Source organism: Lactuca saligna, chromosome 5 (assembly GCF_052625555.1).
Source record: "Lactuca saligna cultivar CGN05327 chromosome 5, ASM5262555v1, whole genome shotgun sequence".
Classification (NCBI taxonomy): Eukaryota; Viridiplantae; Streptophyta; class Magnoliopsida; order Asterales; family Asteraceae; genus Lactuca; species Lactuca saligna.
The window spans coordinates 266,453,691-266,474,804 of NC_136421.1; the positions used below are offsets into that span (position 1 = coordinate 266,453,691).

The following is a 21,114-nucleotide window of genomic DNA, read 5'->3' on the forward strand; positions in this document are numbered from 1 at the left end:
GAAGTTATTTTTTTACTAATGGGATGACTCATGGGTGCTAACAATGTTAAAACATTGTGATAATTTTTTTGTAAAGAAGTGTAGGCATATCCCAATCGTTAAAATTTATAATTATGATCATACTTACTGATTTTAGGGTTAGAAGTGGTTGAAATCATTTACTAAGGCTACAGTATGTGTTACTTTCATTATTGAATAGACCTTCTAGGTTTATGGCCTTAATTTTTAAAAGATATGTGTCCCTTTTTTTTATTGTAAGGTACAAATATCACTATCTATATTTTGTGCTACTAATGATAGGCTACAAACTCAGAGTCAATTTTTTTCTATGTACATGTTGGCAAGAGCAGTCTCTACTACAAAATGTGGAGAGTTTTACTTTTGGGCGGAACCGTTAATTATTTACTTTTTATGTCTTCTCTGATTTATAGACAAAGTGTACAATTTGTTTATCACTCCAGTCGAGCATGTAAATTGTCAAGTGGTGTGAACACCATGAGTTCAACAAAATTTATTCTCCCCGACATGAAGAAACTATAAACAAAGGTTAAATATGGATCTCTTGTTGTGTTATTTGTTAGCTGAGGTATAACATAGTGTTTATGAGTTTACATAGTGTTTATGAGTTTTTGAAGAATCAGTGTGCATAAGTTTGTTACAATTTCAAATTTTGATATAATACTTTTGTAGCTGATAACACAAATTTTCAAGGGATCGAACTAAATTTGTTTCCTTTCTAGCCCCTTTGTGTTTTTATGAAAACCAAATGAATGACATTTTTTCTGCAAGTTAGCCGACTAAATGTGTTTCTTGGGTTTGACTCAAATTTAATTACTTTCAAATATATATGTGGTTTGGAATTATTTTTACAAATAACAATTAAAAACCGGTTATAAATGTTTATAGAAACACCCACAAATTGTTGAATTTGATAATAATTTGGATTGATAAATAATAATTTTTGAGATCAAGATCAAATGGTGTCTCAAAAATAGATAATAATAAAACAAATTTAATATACATAATCATATGAAAATTAATAATTATTTTATTATTATTGTTATAATTAAACAATACCAACCATTAAAAACGACACCCTTTTCGTGATTCATTTTATTACATTCAATTGCTTTTAATTTTTTTTACATATATTTGATTTGAAAATAAGTTTTTAGTTTGTTATCCTACAACAAGGACCGGCTATTCAATAATCGACAATGGTTGAAACTAACGTTTATTCACTAATTTAACTATCAGATTATCTTTACATATTTTATAACGACAAATTTATAATGGTAGTTGACAACTTGTAATCACATCTCATCATTTTAAATGAATTGTTTTTACCACAATTTACTTTTTTGAGAAATTTACTACATATATATTTTTAACTATAAAACCATGATAACAAAATTTACCTAGATTAGCTATGTTTAATCTTATTTAACAAAAAGAGTCCAAACAACTTCAGATTTCGTCACAGATTTAAATTTTAACTAAATAATATATTTTTGTTATTTATATTATTTTTTATATATTATTCGCAATACAGATTTAAACTTTAACTAAATAATATATTTTTGTTATTTATATTATTTTTTATATATTATTCGCAATGCATATTAAATGTCTTGTAGTATATCGGATATTAATGTTAAACGATTTGTAACCGGTAAGATCATAATTGATAATACGAAACCGGTGCAATTTTTTTTAGTTATTTAATGCATAAGATTCATTATCAAAAATCAAAATCATGATATTCAGAAACGGTTCGTTTGACTACAAATCGAGGGCCAGGCCATGTTTCTTCTTCCTCTCCTCTCGCATGATCGCATCCACCTTTCTTTTCTTGACATCGCATCATGGATGTTAATCGTTTTCTGTTTCGTTCCTGGTATATTCCTCATCTTTTTCTTTCTCTAGATTCAAAATACCTATGCGTTTCTATAGGGTTTTAAACACACTATGCGTTGATGATGTTCTTTCCGTTGTAGGTTCTTGGGTTCTTCGTTAAACACTTGTAGTTTCTGATATTAGTCGTTTTTCCGGTTTCAAGAAACAGTGGCACCTCCAGAACAAACAAATCTGTAGAAATCGGCGACAGTGGAAGAAGACGATGATGTCGGAAAGCAAGCGTTCTTGGCTGTTATCCTTCTCATTTTTCTTTAGGTAATTTTATCCTTTCTCTAAACCCACATCGACTTGAATTTCTTTAGGGTTTAATTGGTCTAAAACACGTTATCTGTTGATGTTCTTTCGATTGTAAAAGTTCTTAATTTTAGGGTCTAATAACTTTAACGATCATCTGTAGATAAATGTTAACCCAGCTTTTGACTGCACTTTGTGTTGTCGGCATTTAACAACAGCAACGACTGTGATCTTGAAAACTTAATTCTTTTAGGGTTTAGTTATTTTTTTTTTCTTTTAATTTTATATAGTTCTCTGCAGTTTTTTTGAAGACGAAATCTAAGATATTTGATACTTAAATTGAGACGTGATCATTCTTTTTGGAATTCAAAGCAAGAGTTTTCTTTAATCTGTATATAACTCCTTTCACTATTTATATTAACGTTCTGCTGTTGCTAATCTTTTTCAATTTGAATATTCTCATTGACAATTGAGTGATTCTAAACATCTGTTCTTATTTCTTGTCACTTATAGTGGAGATATTGAATCTCGTTATACACTGAGAAATTGCAAAATACTTTCAGAACTTAATCCAGGTATGCTCTACTAAACACCTATATATTTTCTTTACACTGATTACCATTTTAAACCAAATGCAAGAAATACCAAAATACTTTTGTTTTTATTCTTGTTATACATATATTTCTCTTTCATTTTCAAGTTTTCAGTTTTATTTGTGTTACCACATCGTAAATTTCAAGTTTTTTTTTTTTTATTTGAAAAACCTATCATTTTTTCTTTTCTTATCAAAGCCGTTTTACTTTGAAAAATCAACCCATTTATGGCATCACACTTTTTAGTTTTCTTTCTCAACATTATAACTTTCAAATAGTCTCTTATCAAGTCAGTTTACTTTTGAGAAGCTATCATATTTTTCATTGTCAAGTATTTTGTAAAATCTACCATTTATACCATTACACTTTTTTAGTTTTCTTTCTTTTATAACATTATAACTTTCAAATTTTATCTTAGCAAAGCTTTTTACTTTAAAAAATATATTGTTTTTTTTTTTTCTTTATTAAGGCATTTTGTTTGGAAATATCAACCAATTATAGCATTGTACTTTCATATTTTTTTATTATAAGCATATTTCCCTTTAAAAAATCAACAAAATATAGCATTGCACTTTCCATTTTTATTTATGTTACAGTATTGTAACTTTCAAGTTTTTTCTTATCTAGGCATTTTATTTTGAAAAATCAACAAAATATAGCAACTCTCTTTTTAGTTTTCTTTCTATTAAAACAATTTAACAATCTATCTTTATTTTCCATTATAAATACATTTTATTTTGAAAAATCTACCATTTATAGCATCACACTGTTTGGTTTTCTTTATGTTTTAACATTATAACTTTCAAATTTTATCTTAGCAAAGCATTTCACATTAAAAAATCTAATCACATTTTTTCTATGGTAAGGCATTTTGTTTCAAAATTTTCACCAATGATAGCATTCTACTTTCATGCTTATATTTTAAGCACATTTTCTTTTAAAAAAACAACCCAATTATAGCATAGCAGTTTCCCGTTTTATTTTTTGTTACAGCATTGTAACTTTTAAGTTATTTCTTATCAAGGCATTTTACATAAAAAATGAACCCATTTTTTCCTAAAACATTATAATTTTCAAAATTTATCTTATCAAGGCATTTTATTTTGAAAAATAAACCAATTATATGATTTCATCGTTCTTATTATAAGTACCTTTTTGTTTTTTTTTTAATTATCAACACATTTCCCTTTGAAATATCAACCCGATTATAGCATTGGACTTTTTAGTTTTCTTTTTATTACTACATATTTTTTTCTCATCAAGTCATTTTTCATTGAAAAACCAACCAGTTATAGTATTGTACTTTCAGTTATTTTATTATTAACACGTTTTCCTTTGAAAAATAAACTAAATTATAACATTGCTCTTTTTTACTTTTCTTTCTGTTACAACATTGTACCTTTAAAGTTTCTTTATTTAATGGCATTTTACCTTCAAAAATGTATCAAATTTTCTTTTCAAGGCTTTTTACTTTAGAAAAATCTACCCAGTTAAGCATTGTACTTTTCAGTTTTCTTTCTAATACAACATTATAACTTTCTAAATTTTTTTTTTATGAGATTTTTCTTTGAAAAATCTACCATATATAGCATTCTACTTTCAGATTTCTTATTATAAGCACATTTAAAAAAAAAAATCAATCCACTTACAGTTTTCCACTTTATGGATTTCTTTTTATATAGCGTTATGGCATTTAATTTTTTTTTTTCTATTCAAGGCATTTTACTTTCAGTTTTATATCAGCTAATTACCTTTTGAAAAATCAACCCATTAATAGCATTGCACATTTCCATAAGAAAAATCAGTTATTATAACTTTTCAATTTTCAAGCTTTTTCTTATCAAGGCATATTACTTTGAAAAATCAATAAAAAAATCATCCCATTTATAGTATTGAAATTTTTAGTTTTCTTACTATTACAATATTATCACTTTCAAGGCTTTTTTTTTTTTTTTTTTTTTTTTGGAAAATCTTTTAATTATGGCTTTGTACTTACATTTTTCTTATTATAAGCACATTTCCTTTTATAAAAGCAACCCAAATATAACTTTGTAAATTTCGGTTTTATTTGTGTTACAACGTTATAACTTTCAAGTTTTCTTATCAAGAAAATTTATTTTGAAAAAGGTGTCAGATTCTTTTTATTCAAATACAACATTTTCCTTTGAAAATCAACCTATTTATAGCATCACACTTTTTAAGGGTTTTTTTTTTTTTTTTTTTTTTTTTGAAAAATCTTTTAATTATGGCTTTATACTTACATTTTTCTTATTATAAGCACATTTCCTTTTATAAAAGCAACCCAAATATAACTTTGTAAATTTCGGTTTTATTTGTGTTACAACGTTATAACTTTCAAGTTTTCTTATCAAGAAAATTTATTTTGAAAAAGGTGTCAGATTCTTTTTATTCAAATACAACATTTTCCTTTGAAAATCAACCTATTTATAGCATCACACTTTTTAAGGGTTTTTTTTTTTTTTTTTTTGGAAAATCTTTTAATTATGGCTTTGTACTTACATTTTTCTTATTATAAGCACATTTCCTTTTATAAAAGCAACCCAAATATAACTTTGTAAATTTCGGTTTTATTTGTGTTACAACGTTATAACTTTCAAGTTTTCTTATCAAGAAAATTTATTTTGAAAAAGGTGTCAGATTCTTTTTATTCAAATACAACATTTTCCTTTGAAAATCAACCTATTTATAGCATCACACTTTTTAAGGGTTTTTTTTTTTTTTTTTTTGAAAAATCTTTTAATTATGGCTTTATACTTACATTTTTCTTATTATAAGCACATTTCCTTTTATAAAAGCAACCCAAATATAACTTTGTAAATTTTGGATTTATTTGTGTTACAACGTTATAACTTTCAAGTTTTCTTATCAAGAAAATTTATTTTGAAAAAGGTGTCAGATTCTTTTTATTCAAATACAACATTTTCCTTTGAAAATCAACCTATTTATAGCATCACACTTTTTAAGGGTTTTTTTTTTTTTTTTTTTGAAAAATCTTTTATTTATGGCTTTGTACTTACATTTTTCTTATTATAAGCACATTTCCTTTTATAAAAGCAACCCAAATATAACTTTGTAAATTTCGGTTTTATTTGTGTTACAACGTTATAACTTTCAAGTTTTCTTATCAAGAAAATTTATTTTGAAAAAGGTGTCAGATTCTTTTTATTCAAATACAACATTTTCCTTTGAAAATCAACCTATTTATAGCATCACACTTTTTAAGGGTTTTTTTTTTTTTTTTTTTTTTTTTGAAAAATCTTTTAATTATGGCTTTGTACTTACATTTTTCTTATTATAAGCACATTTCCTTTTATAAAAGCAACCCAAATATAACTTTGTAAATTTTGGATTTATTTGTGTTACAACGTTAAAACTTTCAAGTTTTCTTATCAAGAAAATTTATTTTGAAAAAGGTGTCAGATTCTTTTTATTCAAATACAACATTTTCCTTTGAAAATCAACCTATTTATAGCATCACACTTTTAAAGTATTTTTTTTTTTTTTTTTTTTTTTTTTACAACAGTCTTCCTTTCAAAGTTCATCTTATCAAGGCATTTAACTTTTAAAATCATATCATATTTTTCATTATCTGGGCGTAGTAATTAGCTTTCTTTTTGTTACATCATAACTTTCAAGCTTTCTCTTATCAAGAAATCTTACTTTAAAAAAAATCAACCCATTATAACTTTCAAATTGTATGTTATCAAGACAATTTAGTTTTAAAAGTATTTCATATTTTTCAATATGAAAGAATTTTCTTTTGAAAAATCTACCAATTATATAACCGTAGTTTCATTTTTCTTATTATAAGCATATTTGTCTTTAAAAAAAATACTTTTTATAGCATTACAATTTTCAGTTTTCTTTCTGTTACACATTGGAAATTTACTTTGAAAATCAACACAACTACAGCATTATTCATTTCAGTTTTTTTTTTTTTTTTTTTTTTTTTTGTGTGTGTGTGTGTGTGTGTGTGTGTTACAACATTATCACTTTTAAATTTAGCTTTATCAAATAATTTTAATTTGAAGTATTTATCAAATCTTTTATTTTCAGGGCATTTTAGTTTGAAAAATCTATCAACTTTTTTTTTCTTATCAAGGCATTTTTTATGAAAATCCGTCAATTTTTTTTTCGTATCTTTGGATTTTATTTTGAAAAATCTATTAGATGTTTTTTAATCAAAGAATTTCATTTTTAAAAATCTACCAATTATATCATTGTAATTTCAATTATCTTTCTAGTTTTAGCTTATCAAGCCTTTTTTACTTGTAAAAATCTATCATTTCTTTATTTTATCAATGCATTTTACTTTCAAAAGTCGAATCAAATTTTAGCATCACACTTTCTAGTTCTTTTTTTTTTTCATTAAAAACATTATAACATTGAAATTTTATATCTTATCAATGCATTTTACTTTTAAAAATGTACCAACATTGTAATGCATTTTGTTTTGAAAAATGTACCAACATTGTAATGTTCAAGTTTTATTTTGCAATGCATTTTCTTATCAAGGCATTTTACTTTGAAAAATCAACCCATTTATAGCATCATACTTTTTAGTTTTCTTTCTGTAACTTTATAACTTCCAAATTTTATATCATCAAGGCTTTTTACATCTAAAAAAATATATCATTTATTTCAATATCAAGTCATTTTATTTTGAAAAATCTACCAAACAATTATAGATTTGTGCTTTTTCTGTTTTCTTTAACTTACAACTTTTTAATTTTCAATTTTTTCCCATTGAAAATTAATTATAAGCATTGTACTTTATATTTACTTGTCATAAACTTTCCAAAACATTTTCCTTTGAAAAATCAACATTGCAACATTCAAAATTTTTCTCATCAAGGCATTTTTCGTTGAAAAATCTACCACTTATAGTATTGTACTTTCAGTTTTCTTATTGTCAACACATTTCCCTTTAAAAGATCAAATCATATATATATATATTCTTATTAAGGCATTTAACTTTTATAAATCTAGCAGTTCTTTTTTATCGCATTTAAGAGATACAGGTACGATGATGTAAACTTTTGTGAATATTTTTTGTATTCTAATTATCATATGGTTTTGATTGATGTATGTAATGTGTTTGGGGACTTGTCCTTTTTTCCTAGAATATGTTTTTGTAGATGAGCTATTTTAATGCTTTTATACTCTCTCTACCTTGTTATTTGGAGATACAAGTCACCAGTTTTCTTTCTTTCTTTTTAATCTATTTGGAGATAGGTAAAAGAAACATGCATACAACATTATATCCATATAACATCATCTTTACCCATTCAGCTGCTTTACCTTTCCAGAAGTTGGCATGTTTTTGATAATTTAGATTATTCTGTACTTGAAATCTGGATTATATCATCTCCCTGTAGTTTAATTTTACCCTTGGCACCCTCTCAGTGTCAGCTGCTCTTTTCATATTTCTGTTATACCAGACATAGAGAACATTGGACTTGACTTCAAGTAACAGTAACCATGGTTGATCTGATATGTCATTAATTCGGTTCAAAGAGTTGCCATGCCCATATCTCCTTCTGGTTTGTGGGCCCGAAATCGTCTCCTGGTTTATAATACAACAACCTTAACCTTAATGTGGTGGTTTAGGTTTTGTGATCATGTATACTATTAGTTTGTCAACATTTGCTATATTTTGATCACTGCTTCATAATTGTTCAACATAGCACTTAGAATCTAAGGTGCATAAACAAACATGCCACTCCTCCTCTTCCATTATGTTTGAGATAATCAATGATTTCTATACTTGGGGTATCTTTAGCATGTGTATTCAATTTTGTGTGCCTGATGAGTAGAAAAATGTATATGTTCCTTTTTGGCTTCCTTTGTGCTTCAAGCCCTTAACTAATTAACTTGTAGTTTTTACTAGCTTTCAGTTAAATGGTGTGGTTTCACCTGGAATTGCTTCATTTTAACTATCAGAATTCAGTTAAATTCCTTTTTTTTTTTTTTTTTTCATAAAAATAAATTTTGTAACGGCTTATGATGTAATCCCATATTAATATATCTTTTTTCATTTTTTTTTTGAATGGCTGAGGTTCCTTATATCCATCCTACTTGAAAATTAAGGTCATTTAGCTTTTTAGTTATTGGTTTCTTGTTTTTTATTATGTTCTTCATTTTGTATTTTTGGTCTTTTTATTTGTAATTATTTTTAGTTATTTTTGGTCTTTTTATTTGTAATCATTTTATGCATAGATAATCTTTAGAATCTTTTGGTTTTGTTTATTTGAAATAGTTTTTGATAGTCGATTGATCCTGCTCTTTAATCTTCTTAAGTTCATTGTTTGGGTTTCTTGGTCAATCATTAAGAACAAGAAGATAGAATGAATCATAATAAAATTTTTGGGGGTTTTCCCCTTTTATCGTAGGGAGGGTTTGATGAATATTTCCGAAAATAGTTGAGAGATGTGTCTTGTTTCGTAATGCTTTGTTAGATGGCTTATCTGTCTCATATAAATATATTATTTTTTGAATTTATTCATCTACAAGCGTGTTTTCATTCTGGGTTTCTCTAGATGAGCAATTCCAAGTTATTTTTCTTCAATGATATAGGTTCAGTGATTATCTCCACTAACCTGTTTATTTTGTGGATATTATATATTATACCTTACAGGAGACAGATTGGAATGATGATGATTTTGAAGTATCTTTGTTTCCATATTGGTCTTTATGTGCATGTTTTCTCTCTTTTGTTGCAGTGTAATGATTCTGTTCTTGAAATCTGAGATTATTAACAACCTTTTGATTGTGAATCTTAAGATCATCTCATTCTTTTTCTACAGCTCCTATGGTGGCAACAAATGCATGTATGGATCCAAAGATCCAAACATTATTTTCTTGAAATCTAATATCATCAACCTTTTGATTGTAAATCTAAAGTGTCAACGCTTGCACAGTGGTGAATTTCATTTTAGCTGGTTTGTCTTTTCTTTATTCACCTGATCTTTTTTTTATATCTCTAGGCATCCTATCTATTTATTCATTGCAGACTAGTGAACTTCCATCATCATCATGTTCTTGAAATCTTCATTGTTCAACTTTTAATTTTGAATCTGAGCTTTTTATTACAATATTACTTAATTAATGCACACATATTTACTCTGATTTGGTTCTTGTCAACTCATACATGATGTTAAATTGCAACTGAGTTATCCATTAAATCCATGTAAAATGACTTTTTTGCCCACATTTTTGTATTTTTACTAATTCTTCTGTACATGAACTCACAACAATGAACTTTGAATCGAATGATCCAGACATCCATTTTACTTCTCATGAACTGTATCGTATTTCTTATTAGGACTCAACTTGATTGATGTTAAATCAACTCTATTAACATTTTTTTTCTTATTTCAACATGTTTCATGTTTTGGTCTTTTCTATCTTGCTCATATTTGCAGGAAGGACATTATGTTAAAAACAACTCGACTAATAGCCTGAATATGATGTCCCTCTTGTAGACTATTTTCATGTGTTTAGGTACCACTTTCAGGTATATTATTCATCTTTTTATTTTGTTGGCTAAACTTTTAATAAATGTATTCTGTTGTGGTTTGAAAGATGAAGGGATATCAATGTCACTTATATGAGTTTTACTTCTGTTCATTAATATTAATTCTCTGATTTGTACTTTTTACTGTAATGTTTTACTCATATTTACTTCTCTTCAGCTCTTTATTCAGACACTCGGTTCATAGCAGTGTCTGTAGATTATTAAAATTTTAGTTTTGAATCTTAAAATAGGTGTAAAAAGAATTATTAAATTAGGATTAGAACTTAAAAAGAAATATTAGAAATTTTAGTTAGAAGCTATTTTTTTTGTCTTTCTATTTTGTTGGCTAAACCTTAATTAATGTGGTGTGGTTTAGGTTTAGGGTGTTTGCTCTTTCCTCTTCCTTTTGATCATTTATAATAATAATACATCAATCAGCCCTACAATATCAATTAAATGAAAAGCTAGTAAAAACTACAAGTTAGTTAAAGCACATAATCAAACAAATAATAGAGGGGTGCGAATACGAAGGAAAAAACATTAATTAATAGAAGAGCAGAGAAGTCACCTATTTGTGCCCCTTAAATTCTAGCATTAAGTCCTGAAAAAATGCATTAAGTTAGTTGACTTTTATCTATTATTGATAACACAATGGAGCCTTTTTAGGTTGTTTCATTTTTGCTGAATCAAAATCAAAAGATAGCAGTGTAATTAACTTTTCCCTTTCTATTTTACAGCTTTTAAGCCCTTAATCTTATGCTAGTTACTTACTGTAGGTTTAACTCGGAGTAGGATGAGGATAATAATATGACTTTTAAAAGCCCAAGACTTCTAAATTGCTTTCTTAATACATTAAAAACCTCTCTTATATAAGTATAAAAATATATTTAATGTTATTTTTATAGCTCATTTTCACCTTGATGCTCTTTTTTGATTGACTATTTTCATTTTCCAACATCTAGTTTGCACTTTATTTTCAAATATTGACCAAAAATGGTTTTTCTTGCATATTTGATTGTTGTAGTTTCATTTTTTTTTTTTTGAATATAAGTTAGCTGTTATATCCATGTAGAATAACTATTTTGCCTTCATGTTTATACTTTTACTAAAAATGGACAAGAATCTCACAACAATGAACTCTGAAGCATAATTGGCACTAAGTGTATCCACTTTTTTATATTTTCACGTGGGTGCCTAATGTCAATTCTCTCTCTCTCTCTCTCTGTTAGTATAATTGGCACTAAATGTATCCCATTTTTTTTTATTGCAGTGTAATGATTCTGTTTTTGAAATCTGAGATTATAAACAACCTTTTGATAGTGAATCTTAAGATGTATTTCTGTTTACATGAATGTTTCCCTTGTCCCATTTCTTTCAAGTACACATGGTTTGATTTTCTTTTAAATAGTTCGTTTGTCTACACAGAGGGCTTCTTCAATTGATTGACTTATCTCCCTCATATTAGTATAATGAATGAACTTTCACGATTCTAAATAATTAAGAATAAATTTATTTTCACTTAATTGATCATGACTATTTTGAAATCATCTGGTCTTTTTTCTACGGCTGTTATAATGAACTCTTCTTTGCATGGTTTATTTTCTGTACACAAGTTATGCATTACTAATATGATGTTTTTGATTAAGCAAGCTAGGAGGCATCCTGCATTTTTAGAGCAATCTAATGAACTTTCATCATTCTATGCTTCAACTTATTAACTTTCACAAATCACAATGGAGCTGTTTTTTTCTACAGTTACATGGTGTTAAATTGCAATTGAGACAGTTTGTTGTTTCTTATTCACCCACTCTTATACTAAATTACAAATTTTGTCCCTATTATATAACCACCTGTTTTCTTTTAATTCTTCATGCCTGTCTAAAGTTAGCCATTAAATCCATGTAAAATGACTATTTTGCCCACATTTTTAGATTCTTCTTCAACTATTTGTCTGTTCTTCACTATTTAGTAATATATTCATGCTATGGAATGTATATTTACATTCTTGTATGTGTATTGATTTTACTTGCTTTGAATTCCTTTCATCTTTTTAATATTTTTTCCAGTGATGGGGAAGTTCAACTCTGTTGCTGACTTTTTCTTTTTGTTTTCCTCGACAACAAAGGAGATTTTTTATGTTGTTTAATCGTTTGATGAAACATCCATAAAATATATATAAGTGTAATGAACTCTCACTATTCTACAATTAAAAACAATATTATTAACCTTTAGATTATAAATATGAAGTCCATCTCATTTTTTCTACAGTTGTGATTGTGGCACAAAATGCATGTATGTTTATTGATTTTTCATTGTCGATTCCATGTTTGTTGATTTTAGTTTTTTTTTTTTCATTGTACCTCAGGAGCAATGCAGTTTTTCTTAAGTATTCAGGACATGATGCTAAAATTTAGGGCACAAACATGTGACTTACCTGCTGTGTTCATATCTCTATTTAGTAGTATCTTCATTGTACATCGGATTGTTTTTCTTGCACTTTTTATCCTTTTTGGATTTGGTCTTTGGGCTTCATGCCGCCCATGTAAAATGACTATTTTGCCCACATTTTCATATTTTTACTAACTCTGTACAAGAACTCAATCACAACAATGGACAGAAAGTCACAACCGATGACTTGTTTGAAGGAGGTCAAAGACATGTTTCAAGATCAGATGTTAGGAAAGGATTTAAAGCTCAAAGGTACATAATTTTCCATTCAACAAAATTGAGAGTTATTTATCTGATGCAGAATTGATTATTTAAAGGCCACAATAATTTAATTTTTGGGTTTGCCCAGGGGTTATGAAATTGTTGTTATTGATGAGGTGCCACCAAAGAGAAGTGTAAACAAAATAAAAATCAACATTTAACATTTACTGTTAGATGAAAGAAATAACTGTATGTTGAATATTAGAATATGACTATCCTACCCTTCATGTGCAGAAATATGATCATGTCTACAAATCATTTTTTGGATGTCTATCAAGGAAGTCTTTCATGAGGTAAACTTCTCTAACCTTTTCTATTTTTATTTTTTGTTTGATGTAATTATCCCACCCCTTTGTGACAGTTTGTAATTTATGCAGTTGGTTTTATTCTTTTTAATTTTGAATATTCTCGTGGACAGTGTAAGAAGATACAATTGTTGTGTGTTCTTAAATCTTGTCAATTATAGTGGGCATCAATGCTGAGAAACAGCAAAACACTTCAATTATTTTATCTAGGTATATATTTTGTTGTCTTGTGTGTATTAGTTTACATTGATTGGCATTTCAAACCAAAATATAGCATTGTGTGTATTCTCAATGCATTTTACTTGTAATAAAAATCTATCAAGCTTTTTCCTCATCAAGGCATTTTTTTTTTTGAAAAAAAAAAATACTATCTATAGCATATTAATTTCCCTCTGAAAAATCAACCCATTTATAGCTTCATACTTGTTTGTTTTCTTTCTGTTGCAACATTATTACATTCAAAATTTATCATCTTATCAACCCATTTTACTTTTAAAAATCTATCATATTTTTCATTATCAAGGCACTTTGTTTTGAAAATCTACCAATAATAGCATTGTATTTAAATTTATCTTATAATAAGCTTAAAAAAGTTATGTTTACCAGCATGTTTATGTTTTTATTTTGATTGAATACAGTGTTTATGGTGGTTTAGGTTATTTGCTCTCTCCTCCTACTTTTGATCATTGATAATAACTGATAGTCAGTTTCTGCTATATTCTATTCTGTGCTTGATAATTGTTGATTCCTCTTTAAGAATGTAATCTTTTCTTTGATGCTTCCATTTTAAACCTTTCTTATTATGAGTCTTAAGATCATATCACCTCGTTTTTTATTGTTTCTATGATAGTTTTACTCATATTTACTTCTCATCAACTCTTTATTCAGACACTTGATTCATAGCAGTGTAGATTATTTGTTATATTTAACCTTTTGATTTTAATCTCAAGAGCATCTCGTGTATGTTGGTAAATTGCAATTGAGATGTTTTTTCCTTTCTTATTCACCTACTTGTCTTCCATCCTCTTGAGATGCTTGGGGTCTTTTTCTTTATTTAATGAATTTTTCCATTATTAACCTTTTCATTATGAATCTTAATAACATCTAATTTATTTATACAGAGTCTATAGTGGAGGAAAACACACATATGTTTACTGGAAGTCACTTCTTGTCTACTGATGCTTGTTGGTATAAATTGCAGTTTGTCTGGTTTGTCCATTCTTATTTACCCCTATTTTATAGATTTTACATTTTTTTTCCTTCAAATTAATCTTCTTTAAACGGTTTATGATCTAATCCCATATTAATATATCTTCATTTGCTAAATAACCTTTTAGATTTGTTCATGAGTAAGCAAGCCCAAAAAATGTGTCTTCAACCCATTGAGATAGTTAGTTTGATAACATCTCATTGTTTTTCAAACAATTTTTTTTTTTCAGTCCAATTGATTCTGAAGCTTGATAACAGCTCATCGTTTTTCTGTGGTTATAAATTATTAACCTTTTGATTATGAATCATGTATCTTTACTCATGTTGAGTTCTTGTTAACTCTTGCATTGTGTTATCCATATTAATATATTTTCATTCGTTTAATAACCTTTTGGATTTGTTCATTAGGAAAGGTAGCCCATGTTTGTGTTCTTCAACCTTAGGAATCCTATCTAGTTATGTGGCTATGGTGGAACCTAATAATACATACATGCATGCATGTGTACTTTAATTTGGTTCTTTTCAACTCATTTGTGGTGCTAAATTGCAATTGAGATGTTCTTTTCAAAGTCCATGCATGTTTACTCAGATTCCACTCTTGTCAACTCTCGCATGCTGGTATATATATTATATTATCAACCTTTTAATTGTAAATCTAAACATATTGCCTCATGCACAGGTTAGGTTATCTTCTTTTCAACTCTTGCAATTGAGCTTTTTGTCTTTTTTTTTTCCACTTATCTTTTGGCATCCGATCTGTTTATAACAGACTAGTGAACTTTCACCATTATGTTATTGAAACTTTTAATTTTGGATCTTCTGAGATTTTTTTCTACAATTCCTATTGCATGTATATTTACTCTGATTTGGTTCTTGTCAACTCATACATGGTGTTAAATTGATTTTACTAGCTAGCATCCTATGAGTTTATCATTTTGCACTTTCAATTTTATATTAGTGACCTTCTGGTATGTTACAAATTTAGTCCCTATTCTATAACACTTGTATTCGGATATTACCCAAAAACGAATTTTATCCTTGTGGTTCCATTTTCTGTTAAATTTGGACTTCACGCCCAAACTAAATCCATGTGAAATGACTAAATTGCCCACATTTTTTATATTTTTACTATTTCACAACAATGAACTTTGAAGTAAATGATCCAGACTTCCATTTTTACTTCTCATGAGTTGTATCATATGTATTATTAGGAATCAACTTTATTGATGCTATGCAATGCTGAAAACAACTCGACTACTTGCCTCATAGTTAGTTTCTGTGCCTCATAGTTGGTGATTTCTCAAGAGTCAAGAGCAATGCAATTTTTCAGGACTTAATGCTAGAATTTAAGGGGCACAAATAGGTGACTTCTCTGCTCTTCTATTAATTAATGATTTCTGTACTTACTGTGGGGTCTTTCCTTTTTTGTATCCTTACCCATGCATGGTTTTAAAGTTAAATTTCACTTTTCGGCCCCTCTATTATATGTCTCTCCAAGTTTTTCTTTAGCTTCTACATTGGCATAACATATGTTTACTCATATGTAGTTCTCATCAACTCTTTATTCAGACACTCAATTCATATTTCACAGCAGTGGAGATTATATTAACCTTTTGATTTATAATCTTAAGAGCATCTCGTGAATGAATGCTGGTAAATTGCAATTGAGATAGATGGTTTGTCCTTTCTTATTTCTTTAGTTAATGACTTTTTCTTTGATTAACTTTTTCATTATGAATCTTAATTACATCTAATTTATTTATACATTTGCTATAGTGGAGGGAAATACACATATATGTTTACTCAACCTTTGCTTTGTGGTAAATTGTTGTTTGTCTGGTTTGTCCATTCTTATTATTTACCCCCTTTATTCATGTTCATGTGCATCCTATCTTATAGAGTTTACATTTTTTTTAATGAAAGTTAATCTTCTTTAAATGGCTTATATATGTATTCCATATTAATATATGTTTATTTGTTCAATAACCTTTTTGATTTGTTCGTTAGGTAGGAAGCTAGCCCATGAAATGATTCATGTCTCTTCAACCAATGTCTGTGTTTTTCATATTTTGTTTTTTCATCTGTCAGTTGTCTTCTTCTTTTGAAGGGTTTTGATTTTTGGATGTCACAAGTGTTCCTTGTACAGTTTTTTCCTATTTGAAAATTAGGTTCTCGAGTTTCTTAGTTATCTGTTTTTCATCATTTTATATATATGATCTTAGAATCTCTTGGTCAATCATTTAGAAAAAGAAGATACCGAATGAATTAAAGATATTATTTTTTGTAAATAGTTGAGATGTGTCTTGTTCCTTAATGCTTTGTTAGATGGCTAATCATAAATATATTATTTTTTGAATTCATTCATCTACAAGTGTGTTTTCTTTTTGGGTTTCTCTAGATGAGCAATTCTAAGTTATTTTTATCTACTTTGTTGTATGTATCACATATACATCACATTTTTGTTTTTCTTCATTGATATAGGTACAGTGATTATCTCTAATAACTTGTTTATTTTGTGGATATATATATATATATATATATATATATATATATATATATATATATATATATATATATATATATATAATGGTCTTATGTGAACAAAAGTTATGTTATTCACCTACTTCTCTTCATCGTCTTGAGATGCTTTGGGTCTTTTTCTTTACTTGATGAAATTTTGTATTATTAACCTTCTTTTTATTATGAATCTTAATAACATCTAATTTGTTTATACAGTAGCTATATTGGAGGAAAACACATGTATGGATAAAATGATGTATACATAATACAGTGGCTAGTTCTTATTTTACCCTATTTTAATCTTAAAATGGATTATGATCTAATCCCATATTTATTAATATATCTTCATTTGCTTAATAACCTTTTGGATTTGTGTATTTAGTACTATATTCATACTATGGAATGTATATTTAGTGTTTCTTTTTGATTTAATGACTTAATCTGAACATCTATATAGTATATTTGTTTTTTATTAAAATGTTGAATATGTATCAGCCTTTTGGAATCTAAAAATTATGTATACATCATTTTATATTAACTTTTTGATTTTTAATCTCAAGAGAATGAATGCTGGTAAATTGCTATTGAGATAGATGGGTTGTCCTTTCTTATTTCTTTAGTTAATGACTTTTTCTTTTATTAACCTTTTCATTATGAATCTTAATTACATCTAATTTATTTATACATTTGCTATGGTGGAGGGAAATACACATACACACACACATATATATATATATATATATATATATATATATATATATATATATATATATATATATATATATACTCAACCATTGCTTTGTGGTAAATTGTTGTTTGTTTGCTTTGTCCATTCGTATTATTTACCCCCTTTATTCATGTTCATGTGCATCCTATCTTATAGATTTTACATTTTTTTATGAAAGTTAATCTTGTTTTTTCATATTAATATATTTTTATCTGTTCAATAACCTTTTTGATTTGTTCGTTAGGAAGCTAGCCCAACCACGAAATGATTCATGTCTCTTCAACCCATGTCTGTGTTTTTCTTATTTTGCTTTTTCATCTGTCAGTTGTCTTCTTCTTTTGAAGGGTTTTGATTTTTGGATGTCACAAGTGTTCCCTATACAATTTTACCCTATTTGAAAATTAGGGTTTTTGAATTCCTTGCTTATCTGTTTTTCATCATTTTATACATATATATAATCTTAGAATCTCTTGGTCAATCCTTTAGAACAAGAAGATACCAGATGAATTAAAGTAAAAATTTCACCTACTTCTCTTCATTGTCTTGAGATGCTTTGGGTCTTTTTCTTTACTTGATGAAATTTTCTATTATTAACCTTCTTTTCATTATGAATCTTAATAACATTTAATTTGTTTATACAGTGGCTATATTGGAGGAAAACACATGTATGGATAAAATGATGTATACATAATACAGTGGTTAATTCTTGTTTTACCTTATTTTAATCTTAAAATGGATTATGATCTAATCCCATATTTATTAATATATCTTCATTTGCTTAATAACCTTTTGGATTTGTGTGCTCTTACACTATTTAGTACTACTATATTCATGCTATGGAATGTATATTTAGTGTTTCTTTTTGATTTACTGACTTATTCTGGACATCTATATAGTATATTTGTCTTTTATTAAAATGTTGAATATGTATCAACCTTTTGGAAGTCGAGTGTAAAACTGTCATTCAGACGGTTTATTCAGTCTAAAAATTTTGTATACATCATTTTATCCATACAAACATCTTTACCCATTCAACCACTTTACCTGTACAGAACTTGGTGCAATTATGTTTACTTTGGCCAATGTGTATTATATATATGTCTACCTCTGTTAGCATGTTTACTTAGGTTTTTTATAAAAAAAATGATTTCTCTTCCATTATTGATCCTTTCTATTTTGAATCTTAAGATCATCTCAGCTTTTTTTATATAGTTGCTATGATGTTTTACTCAGTTTTCTCCTTTTATCTTTTTAAGACAGCAGTTTAGTAGATTTGAATTTTAATCTTTAGAGCATCTCCTTCTTTTTCTACAGTTTCTATGCATGTATTTATCCAAAATATCTCACTACAAAAACATATTCTTGGTGACAATTTGTAATTTATGCAAGTAGCTATCAAAAAACTATCATATTATTCACTTTTAAGGCATTTTATTTTGAAAATTCTACCAATTATAGCAGTGTACTTTTTCTGTATATAATAAGCATATTTCCCTTTAAAAAAATATCCTATTTGTAGCTTTGCGCTCTTCAGTTTTATTGGTGTTAAACATTGTATAATTATAGCATGTATGTTTTTTCATCTGTCAATGATTTATTTTAAGGGTTTTGATTTTTGAATGGCAGAGGTTCCTTATATAATTCTTTCCTAGTTGAAAATTAAGGTCATTGGGTTTCTTGTTTTTCATCATAATCTTTTAATCTTTTGGTTTTATTTGTTTGTAATTGTTTATCATAAGTTTGATCCTACTCTTTATTCTTTTTAAGTTCAATGTTTGACTCTCTTGGTCAATCATTTAGAACAAAGAAGAACCATAGTGAGTTTTTGGGTATCTTTTTAAGTTATTTTTATGTACTTTGCTTTTTTTGGTTGTTTAATTGTTGTTGAAGCAAAACTATATAATATTTGTGTTAAAACATTCAAGTATTTTCTTATCAAGGCATATTATTTTGAAAAGTATATCATTTTTTCTTATCAAGGCATTCTACTTTGAAAAATCTATCATATAGCATTGTATTTTCAGTTTGCCTATAAAAATGCACATTTCCCTTGAAAAATGAAGCAAATTGTAGCATTTCACATTCAGTTTTCCTTTTTTTAGCATTGTACCTATTAAAATTTTCTTAAAAAAGCATTTTACTTTGAAAAATCCAAGCATTGTACTCTCATTATTGTTGTAAGCTCATTTTCTCATATTAACTAAGATCATCTCACCTTTTTTCTGCAGTAGAATCTAAGGTGCATAAACAAACATGCCACTCCTCTTCCATTATGTTTGAGATAATTGATGATTTCTTTAGCATGTGTATTCAATTTTGTGTGTTATCTTTAAGCCTTAAGTGAGGAGTAGAAAAATGTAATATATATCCTTCAATTCATTTTGATCATGGCGCCTTGGTTATTTCACGTCTTGTGTGAACAAATATTATGTTATATGTTTTCTTTTTTGATTATATAGTTGTTTCTTAGTTGTCTAGGCATGATACAAGATGTGTTATTTCATATATAGGCCTATTTGTGATGTCTCTTACATTTTGATGAGATGTCTTTTCAATGTCCTTTCCAAAATTATTATTAACCTTTTGATTTGAACTTAAGTTTTCCCTTCTTTTTCTGCTCACCTTTTATTATTTTTTATAGTTTACTATTTTCTCCTTTTGACTTCCTTCGATGAACGTAAATCTTGTTGCATTTTTTATCCTTGTAGTTTCATTTTCTTTTGGATTTGGTCTTTGTTGAATGTCTATGATGATATGAGCTTTTGAGGCTGATGTCAAGACACTCTTGTTTAAAATTATGGCCTGATTCCATTCTTTTTAACACTTGCATGGTGCTAAATTGCAATTAAGCTTGTTTTATTCTTTTTCAATTCATACTCCTGAGCATCCTGCATATTTAGAGCATTTTATGCTTGAAACCTATATTGTCAACCATTTGAATGCAAATTTAAAGATCGCATCATGCATAGATTATCTTCTTGTCAACTCTTACATGGTGTTCTTGAAATCTTGAATTTATAACTTTTAATTATGAATCTGCGCTTTTTCTACAATTCCTATTGTAGCATTATTTAGAACTAAAAAGATGGAGAATGAACCTTTTCTCCCTTTTCTTCTTCTACGCACTCCGTCTTCGCCAAAAGCGATCGTCGGGTACCTGTCTAATGCGGACCTGAGAATACAAGCGGTTTGAAAATCAGCATAAAGCTGGTGAGTTCATAAGCAGTTAGTTTTTTGAAAATGTACGAGTTCCTTTGGTTTCCTGAAAAAGCGATTATCCAAGAAAATCCCATATTTTCTTAAAAATAATGTTCACCAAATCCAAATTGTAATGTAAAAGATGTACACTGAAATCATAATTGT

At 27.5% G+C, this 21,114-nt stretch overlaps 1 long non-coding RNA gene across 19 annotated transcripts in view; it reads left to right on the top strand.

The window, feature by feature from the left end:
• Window positions 1–1,738: 1,738 nt before the first annotated feature.
• The window catches only part of LOC145047714 (uncharacterized), a 45,633-nt gene continuing 26,257 nt past the window's right edge, over window positions 1,739–21,114 (top strand). For 9 of the 19 annotated variants that reach the window (XR_013682346.1, XR_013682345.1, XR_013682348.1 and 6 more), the window contains exons 1-3: window positions 1,739–1,897; window positions 1,998–2,172; window positions 2,665–2,726. This is a non-coding gene — a long non-coding RNA (uncharacterized LOC145047714). The other 10 variants (XR_013682357.1, XR_013682365.1, XR_013682361.1 and 7 more) reach the window with 10 other exon arrangements.